Source organism: Diabrotica virgifera, chromosome 5, assembly GCF_917563875.1.
Source record: "Diabrotica virgifera virgifera chromosome 5, PGI_DIABVI_V3a".
Classification (NCBI taxonomy): Eukaryota; Metazoa; Arthropoda; class Insecta; order Coleoptera; family Chrysomelidae; genus Diabrotica; species Diabrotica virgifera.
In genome coordinates this window covers 7,895,923-7,922,723 of record NC_065447.1, presented here as the reverse complement: position 1 = coordinate 7,922,723, position 26,801 = coordinate 7,895,923, and the positions used below count along the sequence as shown (strand labels likewise).

Here is a 26,801-nt window from a genome sequence, read left to right as displayed (position 1 = left end):
CTATATTTCATACCCGTACGTCATTAGGGGGTTGCCCATGACGCCGTAACTCTCACAATAATGACGTGAAAAATATGAAATTAAGTAGGTAGACTCCTTGCTGAATTTTGAGCAGAACTGTACTAAAATTTTTTCTCTAGCGCAATCGGTGTCCGAAATACAATATCTCAAGCCGTAGCAATATTCTGAGGATAGAAGAAGAACGAGCGACAAATTTCATAGAAGAGAAGTGGAACAGTTTAACTTTGGGACTCAAATTGGGCAAAATATGAATTTTTAAATTTTGCGAAATTTTCAAAAAATATCTCTAAACGGTACCGTAAGCAGGAGAAAAATTCTGAGCACACGAAAAGAACAAGCAGCAAATTATAAAATTTTATTTAATTTTAATTAATTTTGTTTAATTTTATTTAATTTAAGTATTTTATTTATTTTCGTTTATTTTATTTTATTTCATTTTATTAAATTTTTTTTATTTTTATTAGACTATATTTTCTTTTATTTAATTTTATTATTATTTTTTAATTAATTTATTATTTTTATTTAATTTTTTTTTAGCTTTACTTAATTGTATTTAAGTTAATATGATTCTATTTATTTGTAAATAATTTTAATTGAATTTAATTTAATTTAATCAACACCTATAGACTTGGAATCTCCCCGAACCCAATCATTAATAGAGGATTGTTTTGAATGTAGATATAATAAAGCTGTTATATTCATTATAAGATACACTAATTTAAGATTGTAACTGTTGCACTACAAACTTTATTTTGTTACTTCTAACTAAACTTTATTATTTCAAACATCATGTGTAATTAATTAAAAATAATAATAAAACCTCATTCACATCGAGCATTTTGTTTATTAATTACGAATTCCTTTTGTTCAGTTTAAGTTTATTGTATACAAAAGTTTTTTTTATCTATTGGGCAGTACGAAGTCTGCCGGGTCAGCTAGTAAAGTTATAAGCAAAGAAATTAGAAAAATCGATGTTTTTCGAATTTTTTAGATATTTTAATTTTTTTTATTAATGTTCTGGGCATATTTAAGAAGGAGCATAAGTCAATTATTATTGTTGAAGTTGTCACGTAACTTTATCTGCAAAAATCCGAATGCCACCTCGCACAACCAAAAATAGACGTTTTTTTCATAGATCCGCCCTGGTCTAATTGGCGATGCTGTACGAGATACCTGGTGCCCGGCATATATATGTCATCTCCTGGAGTTTTATGGAAGTTCATTATAAAAATTGTTAAAAATTGTTATCCCGAGGGTTTTGGGGTCGCTGAAACCGAATATTACTTCGACGTTGCTGTACGAGGTAGCTGGTGCCCTGTATCATCGTCGCCTCCGGATATTTTATGGAAATTCGTAATATGTAATGCTTTGCTGAAATCAATGAAGAGACTAGTAGTTGGAATATTATATTCATAACATATCGTTACGGTTTCTTTTATTACGAATTTCCATAAAATTCTTACAGTTTCGCCGACCCGATATTTGTTCAGCGACCTCAAAAAACCCCTAAGTATGAAAATTGAATTAATTTCCATGATTAGTTTCTGAGTTGTGAATTTTTATTTATTGAACACTTTGAGATGCACTTTGGAAAATTAATTTTCCGCCTACAACAATGCAATTTTCATTTTAGTCCAGTCGGGTTAGACGAATAACAGGCCTAACCTTGCATTAGGAGCTGCCCCAAATTTTATTTTTCTAATCTTTAGGGAGGGTCAATATTGGTATAAATTTAAAATCTCGACTGAATTCCACCGTTGCGTTAGCCGCTATCTTGATTTTAAACGAGAACCGTTTTTGCTCAATATCTCCGCCATTTTCAATTTTTTGACCAAAAGTGTAGAAACTCAAATTGTTGAAAATGCGATTTTCTATAATTTCATTAATTATAATTTTTTTCGTGCGGTCGATATTTTCCGAGTTATGAGGGGAAAATAGTGAGAGTTGGAGCATATTTATTGAATTATTGAATTATCTCGTTTATTATTAGTTTTACGACAAATATGTGCCTATACAAAAATGAAGAGAATTAAATTCTACACAATCTTGATCTCTTTAATTTTTTTGCTAAAATTAATATTTAAGAGGAAACAGTAGCGATCAACAGGTAGCGAAAACGCGTTCCAAGATTGCGGCTGTAATTTTGAATATTTTTTCCAGATATTTGGCACACGTATTCGTAATATAATAAAGAATGGCGGTACAGAGCCCAATTTGAAAAATATATTAATATGTGGAAATTACTCTGTAATTAAATACAATATTAAAAAAACGAGCCTGTACCACCATTAAGAAGAACAAAAAAATACACTTTCTTCAAATAAACTTTTTTATCCGATGCCTAGATTTTGTGTCATTTTGGAACTACTAAAATTTTTTATTTCATTAGTAGTTCCAAAATGACACAAAATCTAGGCATCGGATAAAAAAGTTTATTTGAAGAAAGTGTATTTTTTTGTTCTTCTTAATGGCGGTACAGGCTCGTTTTTTTAATATTGTATTTAATTACAGAGTAATTTCCACATATTAATATATTTTTTAAATTGGGCTCTGTACCGCTATTCTTTATTATATTACGAATACGTGTGCCAAATATCTCGAAAAAATATTCAAAATTACAGCTGCAATCTTGGAACGCGTATTGGCTACCTGTTGATCGCTACTGTATCACCTTAAGGTAGTACGTATGCGGTAATGGAGTGAGCGTAAGACGGGATTGATTTTATAGCAATTGTTTTTGTTGAATATTTACGCCATTTTCAACTAAAATTGTTCAAAATAAAATTTCCTACAATTTCTTTTTAACAATTTTTTTCATGCTGTTGCTATTTTCCAAGTTACATGGGAAAATAGTAAAAAGTGGTGGGGGAAGCATAATAATTATTGAATTGAATTTTGTTTCCGAGCTGCCCCAAATTTTATAATTCTATCCTTTAGCAGAGATCAATAGTAGTGTAAATTTAAAATCTCGACTGAATTCCGCGGTTGCATTAGCCGCCATATTGATTTTAAATGAGAACTGTTGTTGCTTAATATCTCCGCCATTTTCAACTTTTCAACCTAAATGGTGGAAAAGAAAATTGTTGAAAATGCAATTTCCTACAATTTCTTTGGCACAATTTTTTTATACGATCAATATTCTCCGAGTTAAGGGGGAAAATAATGGAAGCGGAGGGGAAGCATAATTATTGAATTGTCTCATTTATTATTAACTTTACGACATAATTGTATATAAACAAAAATAAAGAGAATTATATTTTATACAACTTTTGAAACTTCCAATGAAACATCAACCAAACTAAGTATATAAAATATATAAAAAGACATTATATGCATTAAGTTCACTTAATTTTATTAACTAGCGAGTTTGATTGGTTGAATTTGTCTGTCTATATTTTAAGTTTTATGTCAGCTAATATATCGTGATGTTTCAACAATTTTTTTTTTAATTTTGGACCCTGTTGGGGGGAATTTTTCCATTTCCCCCCTTGTAGACCCGCCACTGGTTCTCTCGAAAAATTGTAGTAAATCGTAATTGCAACAATTTCAGTTCTTACACTTTTTGTCGAAAAGTTGAAAATGGCGGAGATATTGAACAAAAACAATTGCTACAAAATCAATCAGGTCTTACGCTCGCACCTTTACCACATACGTACTACCTTAAATATTGATTTTATCAAAAAAATGTACGGCATCAAAATTGTACAAAATTTAATTCTCTTCATTTTTGTATAGACATATATTTGTTCTAAAGCTAATAATAAACGAGATAATTCAATAATTCAATAATTATGCTAAAACTCTCACTATTTTCCCCTCATAACTCGGAAAATATCGACCGCACGAAAAAAATTATAATAAATGAAACTATAGAAAATCGCATTTCCAACAATTTCATTTTGTACACTTTTTGTCAAAAAATTGAAAATGGCGGAAATATTGAGCAAAAACGGTTCTCGTTTAAAATAAAGATGGTGGCTAACGCAACGGCGGAATTCAGACGAGATTTTAAATTTACACTAATATTGACCCTCCCTAAAGATTAGAAAAATAAAATTTGGGGCAGCTCCTAATGCAAGGTCAAATGCTATCCCGACTGGGCTATTTGTCTCTCATGCCAAGTGTTCAACAATTTTTCTTAAGCTCCTCCGACTCGAATGCAAAGAGTTTCATAACTATTCGTCTTACTTTAAAAAAGTTAGAAGTTTAAGCGATTTTAGTGCTTTATATCGTAAGGCTTTTATGACCTGGAAACAGTTTTATGTAACAGGAATCGGTCGATGAATATTCGTAAGAAGGTCCTGAAATGTTATGTGTGGTCTATCCTATTGTATGGTTGTGTGACGATATCGTGGGTTTCGCACACTTCCAATGAAGATGTTCTTCAAATGATGAATTTGCTTATGAACGTCTGTTCATAAGCATCATAAAGAGGAGAAAAACAGAATATTTTGGCCATATAATTAGAGGACCTTAATACTATCTGCTTCGCCTTAAAATACAAGGAAAAGTGGAGGGAAAGAGATGGATTGGTCGAAAGAAACTTTCATGGCTGCGTAATAATAGACAATGGTGTGGCTCCACAGTAGAAAAATTATTTCGGGCAGCAGCCGATATAGAAAAGTTTCATGAAATTGTAAACATAATGACGGCCAACGTCTGAATACAGACACGGCCAACGTCTGAATACAGACACGGCACCTAAGAAGAAGAAGTGCTTTATATCCTCGCCTAAAATAGATTTTTGTAAGTTTGAAATTTCTAATACAATTCGCTTCTTTCTTATTGAAATAAATTGAATACGCCACAGATATACTGTTTCCAAATAAAACTAACTGCAACACTATACTCTACGTTCAGGATTAATTAATTAAATTTTTGACGTGCCCGTGATTATCCGCATTGTTCCCAGTTCAGGACTTGACGAATAACTCGCAGGAATGTTAAAGGAATACAACGGCTCAGCTAGGGCTGCTGAGGTATTTTTAGAAAAATGCTTTGGGTTTTCTTGTTCATTTTCTGAAATAGTTTCACGAATGTTTTTGGAATCAACTGAAAAGTGTATTTGGTTTAAAAATCTTTAATCCCGGTTGAGTTGAGAACAAAAAAAAACGAACGAAATCGCTATTATATCTATAGTCCTGTCGCCAGGGGCGGTACAACGGCCTCCTTAATTCAGATGGACTTACCCAAGTTTTTTTTATATATTTTGACCCGTAGAATACGAATTTTTTGGGTAACAGTTGATCCGGATGTCGATAAGATTGTTATAGACAAAGAACTTGAGGAATTACATAACAGCGATTTCTCGCAAAACAAAACATCTTTTTATATTTTTTGGGTCATTTTAAGCAAAAAATATTCCTACAAGTTTTTTCGTAGAATGCATAGTTTTCGAGATAACCACGGTTGAACTTTCAAAAAATCGAAGAATTGCAATTTTTGAACCCGAATAACTTTTGATTAAAAAATAAAATAGCAATTATGCTTACCGCATTTGAAAGTTTAAGTCAAATTATATCGGTTTTGATTATTTGCATTGCTAAAAATTAATTTTTTTATTGTTAAAAAAAGTTATAAACACATAGTGTTTCCCGTGCCTAATACATGCGTTTTAACGCATGCTACGTAGAAATTGCCTCGCTTGCACTTGTAGCTACTCTACCTACTCGTTCGATTTTAAATGAGAAATCATTGAAAACATCACTCATTCACTAAGTGTTTATAGCTTTGTTTAACAATAAAATAATAAATTTGTAGCAATGCAAATAATCAAAACCGATCTAATTTGACTTAAACTTTCAAATGCGGTAAGCAGAATTGCTCCTTTATTTTTTAATCAAATTCGGGTTCAAAAATTGCAATTTTTCGATTTTTTGAAAGTTCAACCGCGGTTATCTCGAAAACTATGCATCCTACGAAAATACTTGTCAGAGCGTTTTTTGCCTAGAATGACCCAAAAAATACAAAAAGATGTTTTGTTTTGCGAGAAATAACTGTTATGTAAGTCCTCAAGTTCTTTGTCTATAAAAATCTTATCGACATCCGGATCAACTGTTATCCAAAAAATTCGTATTCTGCGGGTCAAAATATATAAAAAAAAACGTGGGTAAGTCCATCTGAATTAAGGAGGCCGTTGTACCCCCCCTGGCGACAGGACTACTACGCTTGAGAGCAAACAAATCGACTCACTCGTAGAATTGTAGTTTATGCTTAGTAATATTATGTTGTGTTCGTTGAATTAAAACAACTAATGTAACAAAATATTGTCTATTATGAAGCTTTCAAAAAATAACTGTTTTATGCAAATTGGCAACGTTTTGTAAAAGGCAATAGCGGGATAAGATGGTCAAAAATGCCCCCGCACCGATCAGCCCCGCTACTTATGTTTTCGATAAAGAATATAAAATTATGCCCTCATGCAAATTTTTAGCTTCCCAGAGGTCCTAGAACGTCTTAAATCAAGAAAAGAAGAATTTGTATGCTTTATTTTTTTGTCAGCGCAATTTTACTTTAGAAAATCTAAAAAAATTCAAGAGGTTGTATCTTTTGAATACAAAACAACCTGATTTTTTTCAGATTTCTGTAATGAAAAATGAGCCCAGGAAAAATTATTGAAATTTTCAAAAAATTTTTAGGTTATGATAATATAATTTGGCCAACCTTTAAAGTCTGTTCGCTAAACTCAGACGCAACTTTCTAGATATTTTAGTCGGTAATTTTGCCAATTTTAGTAAAATTGGCAAAAAGTAATTACTAAATAGTTAATAATCACTAAATAGTTAGTAATTTTGCCAATTTTTGCAAACTTGCCAAAAAACAAAAAAATTATCGACTAAATTATCTAGCCAGTTGCGTCTGAGTTTAGCGAACCGACTATAGTATTTTTTTGTGTACTTTTTGCCGTTCTTTCGAATGGCAGAGACAGAATTTTTAATATCTGAGCGGAAAGAACGAAAAAATCGAAAAAACCGTTTTTGCATCTCGGGACAGCCAATTTTATGATTTAGGATCCTGACTACAACAACTGAAAAAAAATCTAAAAGTGTGATTTTTGTCATAAAATTTGGTATGAGGGATTATAAAAATATTTGGAACAACTTTCCAAATAACTTTTCGATATCTCTAAGTGGATTCGCAGTAGGCCGCATTTAAAATTTAAAGTTCAGTTAATTTTTTTTTAAATTGTGAACCATCAACCTGTATGCCTGTGCAAAATTTCAAATATTATGTATATGTATATTTTGATAGCCGAAACATAGGGGTGTCTTCATCTTAAATGCGACACACTGTATCTTATTAATTCAATAATTTATTGCAACTAATATAGTCGTATTTTTATAGATTTAAAATATGCAATCAAAATACTGACTAATTCACTAATTTTATCATAAAAAGTTAAAATTGTTTGCATTGAAGTATTGAACCAATGTATGCGTATAATATAATATTATTATAATAATTATAATAATATTATATTAATACGTATACATCAATTAATGCAATCAATTTTAACTTTTTATGATAAAATTATAACATTTTTTATGATAAAATAATTATTATCTCACAATAAAACACTGAAAAACGTTTGTTTTCTATACTTCCACAAAATTTATTACAACTATGTTATTACTACAGCTGTTTCGGCAAAGTGCCTTTCTCAAGTGATATATTTTAAAATGTGTTTGTCTTTTTAAGTCTTTAACTGAAGAGGTTGAGGAGTGGGGAGCTGTTTGTCTCGAGTTGGTCATTCAGAATTATATCTGTATTTTTCAATTTATTAATTTCCATTGATTCTAAAAGTGATAGCTTAAGGCCTTTATTTTGAATATGTAGAATTTAAAACTCTTCATTGAAAGAATGATTATGATCTAGAAGGTGAAGTGCGTATGTAGAAGTGTCTGTTTTTCTATTGTTGAAAGCCCTTTTGTGTTCTGCTATCCGTTTGTCAAAAGTTCTGCCAGTTTGACCGATGTAAGTTTTCGGACAGTCACCACAAGTTAGTTTGTACACACCACTCTGTAGTTGCTTTCTCTTTCGGCTTTTATTGTTTTTAATATGTTTGCTTAAGCTGTTGTTAGTTCTGAAAGCTGGTGTTATTCCTTTCTTTTTTATGTATCTGGCTATTTTTGTTGTTATTTTGCCAGTATATGTGAGAGAGCAGAAGGTACTGGGTTTTTTCTGTGGTGGTGGATACACTAATTTCAAGACTTTCTTATGGAGTTTTTGGTTTAAAATGTTGTTAACTGTTTATTCGTTATAGCCATTGTTTACTGCTATTTGTCTAATGATATTTAGTTCTGTCTCGAAGTTATTTTTTGTCATAGGAATTTCTGTCAGTCTATGTATCATGCTATGGTAGGCTGCTAATTTGTGTTGTGTAGGATGGGATGATGAATTGTGTATAGTTGTGTCAGTATGGGTAGGTTTATGATATACGGAGAACTCATGTTTGTTGTGTAGTCTGGTAATCGTTACATCTAGAAAGTTTATGGAATTATTCTGTTCTGTTTCTATTGTGAACTCAATATTAGATACTATGAAGTGAATTAATGTATGATAGAAATTGGTCAAGTTGTCTGTTAGTTCCTGTAAAGCAGGCTAGTATGTCATCCACGTATCTCCACCAATATAAGAACTGTTTAAATACGGGGTGTTTAGAAATTGTTGTTTCAAGTTGGTTCATAAATATATCTGATAGTAATGGGCTTAGAGGATTACCCATAATAAGTCCTGCACTGTTGTTTGTGTAAATTTGATTATTGAATTCAAAATAGTCTTGATTTATGCAAATTTCAAGAAGGTGTAAAATTTCAGATGCAATGATCGGATTTGTACTATTATGTTCTAAAAGGTTTTTAACCAAAACAAAAGTTTCTGTAGGAGGAACACTAGGAAAAAGATTTTTTACGTCAAATGAAATTAGTCTGGAGTTTTGGACAATTGAAAATGTTGTATTTTATTAACTAGTTCTAGTGTATTTTTTACGGTGAATTTAGGTGAAAATTTAGTGCATTCTGTAATAATATCTGACAGTTTTTTTGAAAGTTTATATGACGGAGCTGTATAAAAAGAAACTACAGGTCTTATTGGGTGGTCAGGTTTGTGTAGTTTAATAAAAGAGTATAATTTAGGGGTATATCCTCACTCCTCAACCTCTTCAGTTAAAGACTTAAAAAGACAAACACATTGTAAAATATATCACTTGAGAAAGGCACTTTGCCGAAACAGCTGTAGTAATAACATAGTTGTAATAAATTTTGTGGAAGTATAGAAAAACAAACGTTTTTCAGTGTTTTATTGTGAGATAAAATGAACTTCCATCAAGTAACGGTCGAATCCATCAATTAATTATTATTATGATATAATAAAGTTTTATGTATAGAAACCCTCAAATGGAACACCCTGTATATTTTTTTGCTACATTTATTAAAAAAAATTATTAAGAGGATTGGAACGTATTTTCGGCTCCAATGCTATTCAAATGGGAATTCATTTTTTTCAAATCCTGAGAAAACTAATAAGTATTTTGGAAAAATTTAAACGCAGAATGAAAGATTACGTTATTAGCGAGGGCCGAAAGTCCCTGAGAACTTCTACAATGTTTATTTTAATAAGTTACAGGGGTGAAAAAACTAAGAGAAAATTTAGTGTGATTTTTAAATTCAAATATCTCATTCAAAATAAACTTTTTATTTATTCTAAGGGACTTTCGGCCCTCGGTAATAATTTAGTCTTTCATTCTGCGTTTAAATTTTTCAAAAATATTTATTGGTTTTTTCAGGATTTGAAAAAAATGAACACAATGCCGTGGTAATATTTTCCAAATCTGTCTTTGTCTTACAACGCACTCAACCGAATATAATATTGTCAGCATATATTGTCAGTCAGACACTGACAATCAGTGACAATTTTAAATATTTGACATTGCATCGGGAATATTTTGAGAAATTGATTAAATATTATTTATATATAGTGTATTTGATAAATAATTGATTTAAGACGTGAACTTAATAAAAAGTTATTTATTGTGTATTATTTGTGAAAGATCCAAGCAGAGAATACATCAGATATATCCTGATGTTGTTCTGAAGCTATTTTCTTGTGGCATTTTTACAATTTTAACTATTTAGAATGGGAAATAAGCCACAATATTATTAAAAAATGATTTTTATTATTATGATTTTTTTTTGTGACGGATATTCTTGAGTTGGGGTTGATTTCATGTAATCGAATGAACTATCTTTCAGTAAAGTCGTCCCAGGAACGCAACTCATAAATATTGGCAATATCATTTTAAAGTCTTCTACTTTAAAATGTATCATATGTATCTGAATTGCCGATATAAACGAGTCAAATTAAATAAATTATTAGAAGAATTTTTTTACTAAGCAACAACATTTTTGTTTATATTAATAGTATTTTGTATTTTGACAACGGCACCCGATTTAGGCGTCGAAACGTTAATAATAAAAATCATTTTTTAATAATATTGTGGCTTATTTCCCATTCTAAATAGTTAAGATATATCCTGTGATCCAAGTATTTTGTTGTTAGAGATGTTCAAAATTGTAAGCGTTCCAAAATAACAACATATTATTAAAAAATCACTTTAACACTTTTCCTCTTTTCTCGATTGATTATTAGTTTTTGTTGTACAAATAAATTATTACAATCACTGAAAACATAGTTAGTGAAAAAATTATCACATTTATTAACTGAATTAATAATTTGCAATTATAAAAATAACAGTTATCCAAGAACATTCAAAAGCCATCTCTTTAAATTAATTATGACATTTTCAAGTAGAATGACATTCTAGTAATGTTTACATATCCACACCAGTGTGAATTTTACTACACGTAATTTGCCGTGTAAAGACAGAAAAAGTAGGGATACACGTAAAATATTTGCGAATTATGTACCCATAGCCTTAAGAGGATCGGTACGTATTTCCGGCTGCAATGCTATTCAAATGGGGATTCATTTTTTTCGAATCCTGAGAAAACTAATAAGTATTTTTGAAAAATTTAAACGCAGAATGAAAGATTACGTTATTAGTGAGGGCCGAAAGTCCCTGACAACTTCTATAATGTTTATTTTAATAAGTTACAGGGGTGAAAAACTAAGAGAAAATTTAGTGTTATTTTTAATTTCAAATATATCATTCAAAATAAACTTTTTATTTATTCTAAGGGACTTTCGGCCCTCGGTATTAATTTAGTCTTTCATTCTGCGTTTAAATTTTTCAAAAATATTTATTGGTTTTTTCAGGATTCGAAAAAAATGAACACAATGCCGTGGTAATATTTTCCAAATCTATCTTTGTCTTACAACGCACTCAGCCGAATATAATATTGTCAGCATATTATATTGTCAGTCAGACACTGACAATCAGTGACAATTTTAAATATTTGACATTGCATCGGGAATATGTTGAGTTATTGATTAAATATTATTGATGTATAGTGTATTTGATAAATAATTGATTTAAGACGTGAACTTAATAAAAAGTTATTTATTGTGTATTATTTGTGGAAGATCCAAGCAGAGAATACATCAGGATAATATATTCTGTGATCCAAGTATTTTGTTGTTAAAGATGTTCAAAATTGTAAGCGTTCCATAAAAATATATTATTAAAAAATCACTTTAACACTTTTCCTCTTTTCTCGATTGAGTATTAGTCTTTGTTGTACAAATAAATTATTACCTACAATCACTGAATACATAGTTAGTGAAAAATTTATCATATTTATTAACTGAATTAATAATTTGCAATTATAAAAATATCAGTTATCCAAGAACATTCAAAACCCATCCCTTTAAATGAATGATGACATTTTCAAGTATAATAACATTCTAGTAATGTTTACATATCCATACCAGTGTGAATTTTACTACATGTAATTTGCCGTGTAAAGACAGAAAAAGTAGGGATACACGTAAAATATTTGCGAATTATGTACCCATAGCCTTAATACTCTCTCAAAAGAGAATTCACTTGGTAATTCAGCTATCAAGAACAATATTTAGAGATCGATTAAAATTATCTCAGAGGAAATGTTTTGCAACGTTGCAGATTGTCTTTAATTTGTTAGTAAGCTCTATTACATAGAAGTTATAAACTACTTGTAAATTACACTTTAAAAATATCGATCTGAGTAACAGGACTTAGTGCTAAGGTCTCTCTAAATAAAATTAACGTTTTTATTTACCCCAGAAAATGCATAATTTAGCCAGTGAATAATAATTTAGTCTTAGTAACATTTTTTCAATTGAAAGCATGGGTAATGCCTACAAGATCGAGGCTAAGTAAATCAAGCATGATTTTTAAAAAATGTGTAATTTGTTGGCTAAATATTTTTTTAAATAATCTTTTTTGAAAACGATTTCCTGAGTGGAAATCAAAACGTCAAGTTCTAGTTAAAAATGCAATTTTCCTTACAATCAATTGCGTCTTAATCCCACATAATTATAAATCCTATCATAGTTTTTCTCTTTTAAAGTAAAATTAATTTTTCCCGTTTAAAAAACTTTCGGTAATTCCCAAGACATTGTACCTATATACCCCTGATTGCTTTTGTCTAAAAACTTGATTGGCAATACGACAATAGACAAACATATAATACATCAACGCACAACACAAAAATATATAATTCACCAACAAAGCTAGGACAAATAATCCCCGGAAAAATAATCCCGGACAAAAAATCCCCACAAATGATCCCCACAAATAATCTCCGGACAAATAATCCCTGGACAAAAAATTCTGAACAAATAATCGCCACAAATTTTTTTTGACAAAATATCCCCACAAAAAATTCCGGAAAAAAATCCCAAGAAATATTGGCTGCCGAATAGGTCTCTAAAAGTTCTCCCGTGAATTTAAAAAAAATTTTTTATGGATGCACACGATCCTCCATTACGTTTTTTTTTAACCAGATATCGAATAGTAATGCCCTTAAATTTGTTCCCAAAAGCACCAGAAAAGTCAAAATAATCGAAAAGCTTTGTATAACTTTCCTTGCAATGCGTGGTGTGGTAGTGACATTGGAATTGAAATTAGTAAAAATGTCAATTGTTTCGATACATACAACATCTATACTGATGACTGATATATCTGTTCTATAATTTTGTTTGCACAGGACCGACAAACATGAAAGGCAATAGGAAACGCGGCAAAGACTTTCGAAGAGTTATCACGCCATTGATGATGATAATGACTAAATATTTTTGACGTTAAATTTACAAAAAAAGAACAGGAATTTTTGTATTACAATCAAGATTTTCATTTTCAGGACCAGCAGTTACCATCACGAATAGACAATGTTTTGAACAGAGTTATTCAAAGCAGAGTGAACAAAAGATTTAAGCAAATAATTGCAACATGATTCCCACAGCCTTAGCTCATTCCCTATGTCTTCCACGAATTTTGAACAAACTCACACTCTTTTGTTATGTAAAATGTAAAGTTTTCGGCATGGAGTTGGAATTGGGACTCAAAATTTGGTAATCGAAATTACAATTCATGCTAATCATTATTTTCGTTCCGAAAAAGCAGTTTCATGGCGATTGCTATAACTCTCATGCACCGAGGCTGAAAAACATTTGCGTCGTTTGCATTCACAGAAAAACTTTTAGAGAAATATTTAGAGTATTTATTGGGGATTTTTTGTCCGGGATTTTTTGTGGGGATATTTTGTCTAAAAAAATTTATGGGGATTTCTTGTCCAACGATTATTTGTCCGGGAATTATTTGTGGGGATTTTTTGTCTGGGGATTTTTTGTCCGGGGATTATTTGTCCTAACCCCCCACTCGACACCTTGTCGATTATACATTTTTCGCATAATTTTTTTAAATGATCTTTTTGAAAACCATTTTCAGAGTGCAAATCGAAAGGACTTACAATCAATTGCGGCTTAATTCCATATAATCATAAATCCTATCATATTAGTTTTTCTCTTTTAAGGTAAAATTAATTCTTCCCCCTTTAGAAAACCTTCGGTAATTCCCAAGACGTTGTATATACTCATGATTGCTTTTGTCTAAAAACTTGATTAATGGTATCAAACAGTCAACCCTTGGGCTTTCCGAATACTACCTAATCTATATTAAATCCACGAAATTTTGGTTGGATGGATTTTCTTAAAGACATTTGAGTGATTAATACTCTACAGGGTGAATTAATGAAAGGACGGATAAGTAGGTATATAATACACAAAATGTTTTATTTTATATTATTGAGGATCAATAATTGTCACCAATTCTAATTCCATAAACAGAGTTTTGCAAAACCGATTAAAAAAATGTTTCGAAATTCAAGAAAAACTAAAGGAAAGAAGAATGGTTGTGATTTAAATCAAAAATATACAGATTCCATACACGAATAAGCATCTAATGATGATGGAACATTCAATACGAAGGACACAGGTAATATTTCTATTTAAAGGATCTTTTAAGTCTGGAGAAGGATCCTGAAAGTAAGACTCATCAACTCATAACCAATGAAAAGAAATAAGTCAATATCTTTGTAATGTAGGGATCAAATGATAATGAAAAAACAAACATCAAAAAGATACTTTTTGCGAAAAGGTCACAGATATACCCGACAGCACAGAGAGTCACATAATAATAGTTGGTGACTTTAATGGAAGAGTAGGCATAAGAAAGTTCTTCGAATATATTATGCCTACACGAAGAATTAATAAGAAACAACAATGGAGAATGTATTATAGACTTCGACTTGTAAGTTCACTCCTCCTCCTCTTTCACATCATTCCTTGAGTCCTTGTCACGGCTCTTTGTTAGCTGTGCTAAGATGCTGTGCCATATGGACTGAGAATAAGCAGCGAGCACCAAAACAAATAAAAAACAAAGACATGTTCTGTAACAACGAAAGTATTATAGACAGGTGGAGAAAATATTAGAAAAATCTACTTACCCAAAAAGATGCTGGCAATGAAACAGTACACCGCAGTAGATGCATTTGAGAATCAAAATCAAATCGAAATAAAAACTGATAAAATAAGGGCAATAATTATAACTAAACTAAAAAGAGGAAAGACAGCTGATATAATTTAAACCACTTAATAATCAGAGACATACAAAAGAAAACAAGAAACGTAATAGGAGGAAAAGAATAAAGGCCATTAAAATCGGATCCTGGAAAATCCAATTTATGCTAACAATAGGTAAGATACAAGAAATAGCCCTAGAAAAGAAAAAAAATGAGCGAGAAATTTTTTGCTCTGCATTAAATGTGATAGAAGGATCAAGGAAACAAAATGTAGTATCACAAACGATATCAGTATAGAACGTGGCGTAAGACAAGGATATAGTCTGCCAAGAGAGCTATTTAATACCATACTAAAAGAAGTAATCAGAGACACAGCTGAAAAAGACAATTAATGGTTCAAAATTCAACATACACAAATCATAGAACAAGCGGATGATCTATGATATAGAAACATTTTTAACGTTGTTAAAAGAAGCAAAGAACAGAGACTAAAAATCATTCAGAACAAAACAAAATACTTAATAGGTAAAAGAAACGATGTAAACAGGTTAAAATAAATAAAAATAGGAAAAATAAGTTCTATCTGTTGATCTATTTAAATACTTGGAGGGTGTTAAACGATGCAGAAAAACTAAGAGTAATTAATTGAAAGAAAACTTATGAGGAGAATACATGGCCCAATAAAAACATAACAAGGAGAATATAGAAAACTGGCGAACAATGAAATAATAATAAATTAATATAACCGAAGGGGAAGATATAGTAAAATTTATTAACAGCATAAAGACTGAGATGGTTTGGACACATACAAAGAACAGAAGAAGACGCACTAATTAGGAAGATAACAGAATGAAAATCAGTAATAAACAGATCAAGATCAAAAATAAGATGAAAAGACCAACTACTAGAGGCTATATCAAAGATGGAAATTAAAAACTGAAAAGAAAAAATTCAAGACCGAAGAGAGTGGGAAAAGATAGTAGATAAAATAAAAAAGGGGCATTTTGGCGACCAAAATGGAATACTGGAGAAGATGCTGTGGCCTGACCAGAAGAGACAGGATATCAAATAAAGAGATAAGGAGAAGAATAAAAGTGGAAAAAGATGCCCTGTAGTATATATGAAAGAATATTAAAATGGTAGGGCCACGTATGTAGAGTAGAAAATACATGGATACACAAGAATGCAGAGTGGAGCCCAAGAGGAGCAAAAAGGAGAGGACGACCGAAAAGATCATGGAAAATTGAAGTCGTTGCAGCCAGGCCATATAAGAAAGAATTGAAAGAAGGAGACTGGGAAGATCGTAAAAAAAATAAAAGTTCTGGATGACGGAAGGGAGACGACACAAGCTGTAGACAACCCTTTATATACAGTAGGGTGGTGCGAAAAAAGTCAAGTTGATAATTCCGCGTCGCTATAGTGCGGAAAAGTTTCGATTGGTAATTACAAGAAAAACAAAAAAAGAATTATTCGTATCGGACTTTATCTTCCGATCCCGCAACGGGCCCAAAGATTATGACAAAAATGAAATTTTACCTTTTTTTCAAAAATTTTTATTTATCCTTCGTGTACGTTTTATTTATCGCCATAGTAAAATTTATTTACAGTTTGCATGGTTGAGTAATAAAAAAATAGTTTTGCGCATTTAACGAATATTTTCCGATGCCGCAAGGTCCATCAAAATCTATAAAAATTTGAAATTTTTGATGATTTTGATAAACTAAAAACATTTAGTTATCTCATTTTTCTGTTACATTGTGAAACTTTTCGCTTGTTTAGGTATTGTATTACAATTCTTAAATAACTCAGAACTCAAAACGAGGGGGTGGTTGCACTTCTAGCTCCACACGCACCCTTCTCTCCAACCAATCAATGAGTGTGCGTTTTTTACATTATTTACATAATATGTATATTTCTTTTTCATCTGTTTTTGTCCAGCTCTTAAACACTAACTTTGTATTGTGATTTCTTGTTAAAATTTGGCAGCATGGACCTTAATTAAAGTGTTGTCCTGATGAATACATCTCTTGATTGGGGCCCACATACATTAGCATTAGACGATGCTTCCGTGGTCAACTTTAGGCGCCGCTCGTCAGCTTGCATGTGGCATGGACAGTTTTGTACATTCCAGTCTGGCATGTCGCCCGATGTAATGCAAGAAAGTTATATCTTTATTTGATTCCAGTCTATTATTTCAGTGTAGTCCTGTGCTTGAAAATTTAAAGTAGGAGGGATGAAATTTCTAATACTTTTGCCCTTGGCTTTAGTCTGTCCGGCTTTTAACACTCTTCTTGGCCCTAGCTCCCTAATGTGTTTTCTTTCTCCCTACTACCTGAAATTTTAAAACACCGGACTAAACTAAAATAATAGACTGGGATGTTGCAAAGCTATCTTCTCCACCACTCCCTCGAAGCGTTTCAAATGAACATAATATATAACTTCTTGCATTTAATCGGGCGACATGCCAGACTGGAATGCACAAAACTATCCCTGCCACACGCAAGCTGACAAGCGGTGTCTAAAAGTTGGCCACGGAAGCATCGTCTAATGCTAATGTATGTGGGCCCGAATCAAGAGATGGATTCATCAGGACAACACTTGAATCAAGGTCCTTGCCGCCAGATTTTACCAAGAAATCAGAATACAAACTTGGTGTTTAAGAGCTGAACACAAACAGATGAAAAAGAAATGTACATATGTAAATAATGTAAAAACACACACTCATTGGTTGGCTGGAGAGAAGGATGCGTGAGGAGCTAGAAGTGCAACAACCCCCTCGTTTTGAGTTCTGAGTTTTTAAGAATCATTGTAATACAATATCTAAACAAGCGAAAACTTCACATACTTCACAATGTAACAGAAAAATGAGATAACTAAATGTTTTTTAGTTTATCAAAATCATCAAAAATGTCAATTTTTTATAGATTTTGATTGACCTTACGGGATCGGAAGATATTCGTTAAATGCGCAAAACAATTTTTTTTTATTACTCAACCATACAAACTGTAAATAAATTTTACTACGTCGATAAATAAAACGTACACGAAGGATAAATAGAATTTTTTGAAAAAAAGGTAAAATTTCATTTTTGTCATAATTTTTAGGCCAGTTGCGGGATCGGAAGAGAAAGTCAGATTTGAATAATTATTTTTTTGTTTTTCTTATAATTAGCAATCGCAACTTTTCCGCACTATAGCGACACGGAATTATCAACTTGACTTTTTTCGCACCACCCTAATATACAGCGTGTCTACTTAAGTTGGAAACATATGGGAAACTTTTTATGATTAATTTTACGAAAAAAGTTATTCTTCATAAAAAGTTCTGCATGCTCTAAAACCTAACATTCAATCATCATATATCAAATTTTATCAATATTGTACGAGGTATGTCAAAAAATAGGAATTTCGTTCAAGGGTAAAGTACCTTTATTTCTCTGAATATCGAAAATTCTTATTATGAAAAGTTGTTTGGAATTAAAAACCAAGATCAAATATGTAATTACATGCTTCTAATTGAAAAACAAATATTTTACAAATTTTTCTCTTTATGAATACCCAACGTCATTTTTATTTATTACAAATTAATATGATAACTCTTTTATTATTCATTTTACGAAAAAAAGTTATTCTTCATAAAAAGCTCTGAATGGTCTAAAATCTAAAATGCAACTATGATATATCACCTTTTATTAATTTTATACGAGGTGTGTCAAAAAATATGAATTTTGCTCATGAGTGTAATACCTTTATATTTCACAATATTTCAATTAGAAGGATGTAATTACATATTGAAACATAGTTTTTAATTCTAAACAACTTTTTTATTAACAATTTTCAATATTGTGAAAAATAAAGGTGCTTTACTCCTGAGTGAAATTCATATTTTTTTGACATACCTCGTATAAAATTAACGAAATGTGATATCTGATGGTTGCATTTTAGGTTTTAGACCATGCAGAACTTTTTATGAAGAATAACTTCTTTTCGTAAAATTACAGGAAAACCTCGATATAACGGACCTCTATTTAACGGACTTCGGATATAACGGACAAATAATCTGGCCAAATGTAAAAAAATTAAAAACGTCCTGTTAATATTATACATACTTAACCCTTATTTAACAACGGGGTTTCCGAGGACTCCAAACGCTGAATTTTATAAAGAATTTCAATAAACTTTTTATTATAGCATAATGAGGACACATTTCTAAATATTCTGATTTATTTTAAACCTATTTTTATATAACGGATTTTCGGCTTTAACGGACACCCCGTCCCCCCAATTAGTTGGTAATATCGAGGTTTTACTGTAATAATAAAAGAGTTATAATATATCTCTCTCCTGTCGTTTCCCCATTACTGAGGATCGTGATTTTTTCCAATATTCCTAACAATGTTTCTCCATTGGTCTATATCTTCAGCTGCTCTAAGAGCTTCGCAGAATGAGTTTCCAGCTGAATGCTTTATTTGGTCAGACCATCTAGTTGGTGATCGTCCTCTTGATCTTCTCCCCGGAACGTTTTCAGAAACAATTAATCTCTCCAAACTGTCGTCACCTCTGCGAACCACGTGACCAAAGAATTGCAGAATTCGTTGCAGACATATTGTGGACAGCCTTTTTTTAATATTGAGTTGTTTAGAATGGAAACGTTTGTCCTATGAGCTGTCCAAGGTATGCGCAACATTCTTCTCCAGCACCACATCTCAAAGGCATCAATTTTTTGGCGTTCGCATGCGCGAAGAGTTCAAGTCTCTGCTCCGTATAGAAATATTGAGAATACAAGGGCATTCACCAGTCTCATCTTGATATTTTGAGAGATAGATCTGTCTTTCCAAACTTTTGTTAGGCGACTCATCGCATTTTTTGCCACACCAATACGTCTCCGAACTTCTGCTTCACAGTTACCATCGTTACTTATACTAGACCCGAGATAGACAAAGGTGTTTACTATCTGGTATTCCTCTAATATGTTAGTCAGTTTAATAGTGTCAAATCTGTCGACCACCATTATTTTTGTCTTAGCTTTATTGATTTTCAGACCAACTTTATTGCTTTCGTACTCAACTCTTCGCAGAAGATCAAACATTTCTTGCTCATTTGCTGCTATAAGCAGTGGCGTGCTGGCCATATAAATGAAACGGTGCAATCCCCGAGAGGCCGCGGCATCTTGAGGCCGGTCAAATAAGTTTTTTTCGCAAAAAATTTTAAATGTAACAAAAAAAATTGTTTTTAATTTCTAATCGAATGATATTAACAAAACATTTCAAGAAAAATTTAATTCTTTTTTAATTGTTAAATGCAGTTTAAGTAAATGAATAAAACTATACATATACATAAATGATTACTACAGATACTATTTATTTTCATACATACAAGTATATTTTATGGTTTTCCAATTTTCTTCGAACATCCAATAAATATGTACTTTGCAGAACATAAAAATGGAAAACCTTTTTGCACAAAAGTTTTCCACAAATATGAGAAACTTAATGATAAACAGACTTACTCAAATTTTTAAAAGTATCGAAAAACGATTTGATTAAGACAAATCGTCGTAAAACAATTCGTCATCTACATCCGGCACTCTACATTCTACATCCTAGAAATTTTGATACAATAAAAAATGGTATGTATACCTTTAACGGCATTTAAATCATTTACTGAAAAGTTAAGACATTTACATCTGTAAAGATTATACAGTGCGCTGGAATAAGTGTTGCCCCCCTTATTAACTTCTTTATTTTTAGCACGTAAGTAAGCAAAATGCTCGGACAGGTCGATTTTTAAAATAATCATAGTATATTATAGCATCAATGTTTCGAACTTTACGCCATCCCTCTTCAGGTGACAGGCGTAACTTTGATTGTTTTAAATGGGAAAGTACATCACGTGACACCTTATTGAAAAGCTTTTGAGATACTGATTACAAAAATGTAGAATACTTTAATCCTATTTGGGAGCGTGGGCGCAAAATTTCGGTCCAATTCTTTATAAACGCATTCATTTTTTTCGAATCCTGAAAAAACTAATAAGTATTTTTGAAAGAATTAAACGCAGAATGAAATATAACAGTATTATCGAGGGTCAAGACTCCCTGAGAACTTCTATAATGTTTATTTTAATAAGACACAGGGGTGAAAAAAGAGAAAATTTAGTTTGATTTTTAATTTTAAGTACATCATTCAAACGAAATTTTTGTTTATTCTAAAGGACTTTCGGCCCTCCGTAATAATGTAGTCTTTCTTTCTGCGTTTATATTTTTCAAAAATACTTTATTAGTTTTCTCAGGATTCGATAAAAAAATGAATGCGTTTAAAAGGAATTCGACCAAAATTTTGCGCCTATGCTCTCAAATAGGATTACAGTATTATACATTTTTGTAATCAGTATTTCAAGAGCTTTTAAATGAAGTGTCACATGAGCTACTTCCCATTTAAAAAAATCAAAGTTATGCCTGTCACCTGATATACTATGACTATATTAAAAATTGACCTGTTCGAGCGTTTTGCTTACGTGCTAAAAATAAAGAAGTTAATAAGGGGGGTAACACTTAGGTATTCCAGCGCACTGTATAACTTGCTGCTATGCTGTTTTGCATAAGCACAACTTATATCATTGTGCTTATCCAAATTAAATGTAGTAGGTATATAGTGTGTCCACGGATGGGGTGCCCAAGGAGAAAAACTTTTTATTTTCAATTTTAGCGAAAAATGCCATTCTTGATAAAAAGTTTTGCTTGTTCTAAAACCCCATAAAACGAAATAAAATTCAAGTTTTTCAAAACCTGCTTAATTTTGTAGTCAGTTTTATGTAAATCCCTATAAATTTTTGCACTAAGTTCGAAATCGTAACAATAATCTAGTGTTGCTAAGCTACAATGTAGCTTAGTAAATGTCAACTCCGACAAATAATTTGGGAATTGTCATTCTTTTTCGATAAGACAATGGTAAATATCCAACAATATATTTTTTGTTGAACGCTTAACATTGTCGAAAAAAATGACAATTCGCAAAATATTTACGATTTCGAACTTAGTGCAAAAATTTATAGGGAATTACATAAAATAGGCTACAAAATTAAGTAGGTTTTGAAAAACTTGAATTTGATTTCGTTTTATGGGGTTTTAGAACAAGCAAAACTTTTATCAAGAATTACATTTTTAGCTAAAATTGAAAATAAAAAAGTTTTTCCTCTTGGGCACCCCATCCGTGGACACACTGTATAAGCATTTATTAACTCTTTCAGTGACACAAGTACCTATCTTGTGAAAGAATCTTTTCAACATTGAAATACATAAAAAATCGGTTAATAAGTACTTTAACACAATAAGATCACTTGAAAACATTTATGCTAGTGGCTATAGAAAAAGACGCTTTGTATGAGCTTAAAAATGATGAAGTAATGGACGAATTTGCTCAAAAATCAACTGCTCAAAAAAAATGTTCAGATTACTGCGTTGCAAAATTTAAATATGGTTAAATTAAAGCATTTGTACTGTATTGTATTTGTAATCTCTTGTATAATTGATTTACTAAAATTCAACGGAAAACATAATTGAAAAATTCTCAAAATTTTATTTTACTTCTATCCTTTTTGACAAAGTTGTCAAAACCAAACTTTCAATATAATGGGTTACCACGACGAAGATATTGGTTTCCATGACGACGATTCAAAATCATTGTAATTGTCTACTGACCTGACTTTTAAATATGTCAAAATAATTTTATTTCATCGAATTACCGAGCTAATTTTAAAATATATATAATAAATTTATATATATAATAAATATTTATATATATATATATATATATATATATATATATATATATAATACATTTTAAATAAATTAGTAAATAATATCTAAATATTAGTTTATTGCATGTATTATAATATATTATATTGCCAAATTACAAGGTATTTTACTTTACCGCACTCCGTGCGGGAAAATTTACTTTCACGCACGCCGTGCGGGAAAGGGCAACTTTTAGAAACGAAATGCGTGCGTGAAAGTGGCTCTTTTAGCACGGCCGTAGAAGAACAATATTGTCATACATGTGATAATATTTATTATTTGTAAGATTGCTTATTATTAAATAAAAAAACATAGCAAGTTTAAAAAAAATCATTGAACTCAGTTTTATGTTTGATTTACAAATAATTTATATTTTTGTTTTATAAATAACGAGTAAAAATCTTGATAATGGAAGGTAAAATGAGGATGGGAGGCCGCTTTTCTATAAAATCACCGGGCTGCTTGAAAAGTTCCAGCACGCCACTGGCTATAAGTGTAGTGTCATCAGCTATAATATGGGTAATAAATAAAAACGAAGTTAAGTATCCATAAATTTGAGAAAAATTTGGATTTTTTTTTAATTGGAAGCATGTAATTGGATATTTGATCTTGGTTTTAAATTCCAAACAACTTTTCATAATAAGAATTTTCGATATTCAGAGAAATAAAGTTATTTTACCCTTGAACAAAATTCATATTTTTTTACAGACCTCGTATAATATTAACAATATTTTATATATGATGATTGAATCTTAGGTTTTATTGCATGCAGAACTTTTTATGAAGAATACATTTTTTTCGTAAAATTAAAAATAAAAAAGTTTCCCATATGTTTCCAACTTAAGTAGACACGCTGTATATACAAAGCAAGAAAATAATAATAATAATCCTTGAGAAATAGTTTAAAAAATATATGTGGACTAATCCACCTCGTTAAATGGATTAAAAGAGCTCACGGAATATTGAGCGACTTATACTCTACCAAGATTCATCAGTGCATATAGTCATATACCTAATAATTACCTACATAATAAAAAATTGTAAAAACTTTCAATTTTGAAAAATGGTACAAAATTACACTTTTTCAAAAATTGTATAGGTAACTAATACTCTAAAAATGGAGAAAATTTAAGCTTTTCCTGAGCGCTCCCAAGCAAAAATCCTTCATTTGTTTGTTCTACGAAGGTCTGTAAATCTACTTAGCGTGAATCTAGAAATATGTTTAACAATACACTCAAATTTGCAACAGAACATGTTATGTGTCACAGATATATGTAAACATATAAGGAATTCACTATGTTTACCAGCAATCACTACAATAACAATACACTTCCGAAACAATGACTTTAATCATCAACACATTCGGACCCGATATTTCACAAAAGTGCTCGCATCTTCAAGCCATGTGCTCAAGATAAAACGCTAAATAAAACTAATTTTCAGTGTGTGTCCCCAACGTGTGTCTTTATCTAACATAACATCTGTGATATATTTAAAGGAACGCCCATCCGCACAAATTACAAATTGGCTGTCAAATGTCCCCGTAACGAGTCTATGTCACATTCACCCCAACAAAAAGCATAATTCTAGAGATCTGCAATATCTGCATCGATGTTTCGGTCGATTTGGAAAATTTTGATTGATTTTTGCTGAGCCTCTTGAGTATTTAGGAACGCCCGCTGAAAAACGTCCAACCAATTAGGTGGAACGTGTGACAAAAATCGAGATCACGCCTTCTTTTTGGATTTTGACTTGGTGAAAAATGAGGAGATATTTTTTTCATAACAACTTGGGTTTGTTTATTATGTCGTGACATATATTTGTCACAGTTTTTGATAAAACGTTTCCTAATTTGATAGCGCTAATTATAATTATTCCGAAATGACAAATTTCTAATTTTTATAACGTCTGAATTTCAACAAACAGTTTTTTTGCATGTTTTCGAGAAAAGTATCAATCTTTTAATTTATTGTGCCGATTTGTAGACTGGATTTTCTTTTTGACACTTCTTCGTTTTATTTTAATAAGACTAGGCTCTGTTACTTTGTTAAATGTAGTCTTCTTCTGAGCTTTTTATGTATCGATGAACTCCAATTCTGTGCCAACTTTTTGGTAATCTTCTTACTGGTCTCCACGTATATTGTTCCTACATTTCGCAAATATCTTTCTCTCCTTTTCTTCTTCTTCTAGTGATGTTGGAGACCACATTGAACCATCTTGTTCTATAGGGCTTTTCATTCACAGTCATTTGTTTCGAGCTTCTGTCATATGTCACATAATATTAATATATCTACGACATACGTTATTGGTATATACCAATGATACAAACCAAAGACGTATGACGTAGATATATTAATATTATGTGACACATGACAGAAGCTCGAAACAAATGACAATCGATGAAAAGCCCTATTCACAGCAGCTGAGCAGTTCTAAATATATCTGTTGACGTGTTGACGTTAAATAATTAGGGGAGAGTTGGACAAAACGGGATATCTACCATTCTTGTTTATTTTTATTACGGAAAAAATGTTAAAGACATTATCATATTATCTCAAAGTTATTATTTTTTATAGGTATAATATTTATTGAAGCACACAAAAAACATATATTTAGCTAATTTTACTGACTGGAAAATAGTAAAAAAATATATTTATTGAGGTCCTGCACATCCCGTTTTAGCATACCACGGCTGGATAAAACGGGAGGTTCACAATATTTAATTTTTTGCATAAAATTATCTAAAAAGTATATTTAAGTAGATATAAGACTGCAAAGCAAAATTTACCTTTGAAAAAAAAATCTTCAGTAGTCAGAAACTTTTTAGTTTCTTTTTATTGCCCTTTTTTACGTTTTATTGCAAAATGTAAAATAAGACCTTTTATTTAGGACTAGGTACGTATATCAGAACAAAAGTCACATAAAAATGTGTTGTTCTTTTCTGCAGTATGAGAACACGCTTTATCGCTATTTAAAAAATTAATAGGCCAACAAATAAATAGGTGGAAAAAACGGGACATAAAAAACTGTATCCCATTTTATCCAACTTATAAGTGTCCCGTTTTGTCCAACTCAGACATTTTTCAAAACAAAAATGGCTCCTGCCTAAACGTGAAAGTAAAATTAGATAGACTACGTACGCATGTGAATATTCGTTAATGAGTGCTTAATTAAATGTAATAGTCACCGGAATTATATGTTTAAATATGTAGGCAATATAATATAGAAAACAACGCACTTAAAAGTACAAAGTACCAAAAAAAAAGAGTCAAACAATTCTAAACACAAATTCATCAAATAATGGCATCGAGGCATTTTCATCAAATAATGGCATCGAGGTAAAACGAACTGAGAATGTTAAAATGACGACCTAGAACAAGTTTTCGTCATTGTTCGATTGATAGCAGCACTTGTTAGGTCTCTAGGCTAGGTATCCCGTTTTATCCGACTATCCCGTTTTATCCAACTCTCCCCTACCTAAGATTGCCCAGCCAGGATATACCTACATCTGCGTCCAGAGCCTCTTTTGCCCTCAATCTTGCCTTGTAGAATCAACTGTAGAAGTCAGTATTTATTATCCATCTATTACACACAATGCGGTCGAAGTAAGCCAATTTCTGTTTTTTCAGAACAGAGAATCTTCCAAAGACCGTTAAAATAGCTTCTGGCTTTTAAAATACGAGTCTTTATTTCGTTGCTATGGTCCCAGGCATCCTTAATATACTACACAACAGATAGCATATTTTTTCACTCTTTCTAACGTTATATCGTTTATTGTAATTAGTAATTTGGGTGTTTATGTTGATGATCTTACTAATATTCATAATTTTTATCTTCTTACAATTTAAAAAATCCACAAGGAAAAAGTTTTCCTGTACACCGAGAGAAAAAAATTCTTGACATAAAGAAACTTTATTAATATTTAAGAAAGATCGACTTGGCATATTGCCTAAGAAATATATCTTT

At 31.2% G+C, this 26,801-nt stretch overlaps 1 protein-coding gene across 4 annotated transcripts in view; it reads right to left on the bottom strand.

The window, feature by feature from the left end:
* The window catches only part of LOC114338024 (transcription factor SUM-1), a 182,735-nt gene extending 158,279 nt beyond the window's left edge, over window positions 1-24,456 (bottom strand). The window contains exon 1 of one of the 4 annotated variants that reach the window (XM_050651260.1): window positions 24,131-24,456. The gene's annotated coding sequence lies outside the window, so the exon portion shown is untranslated. Of the gene's footprint in view, window positions 1-24,067; window positions 24,087-24,130 lie in introns of those variants that run through there. The other 3 variants (XM_050651259.1, XM_050651258.1, XM_050651262.1) reach the window with 3 other exon arrangements.
* Between the last annotated feature and the right edge of the window lie 2,345 nt (window positions 24,457-26,801).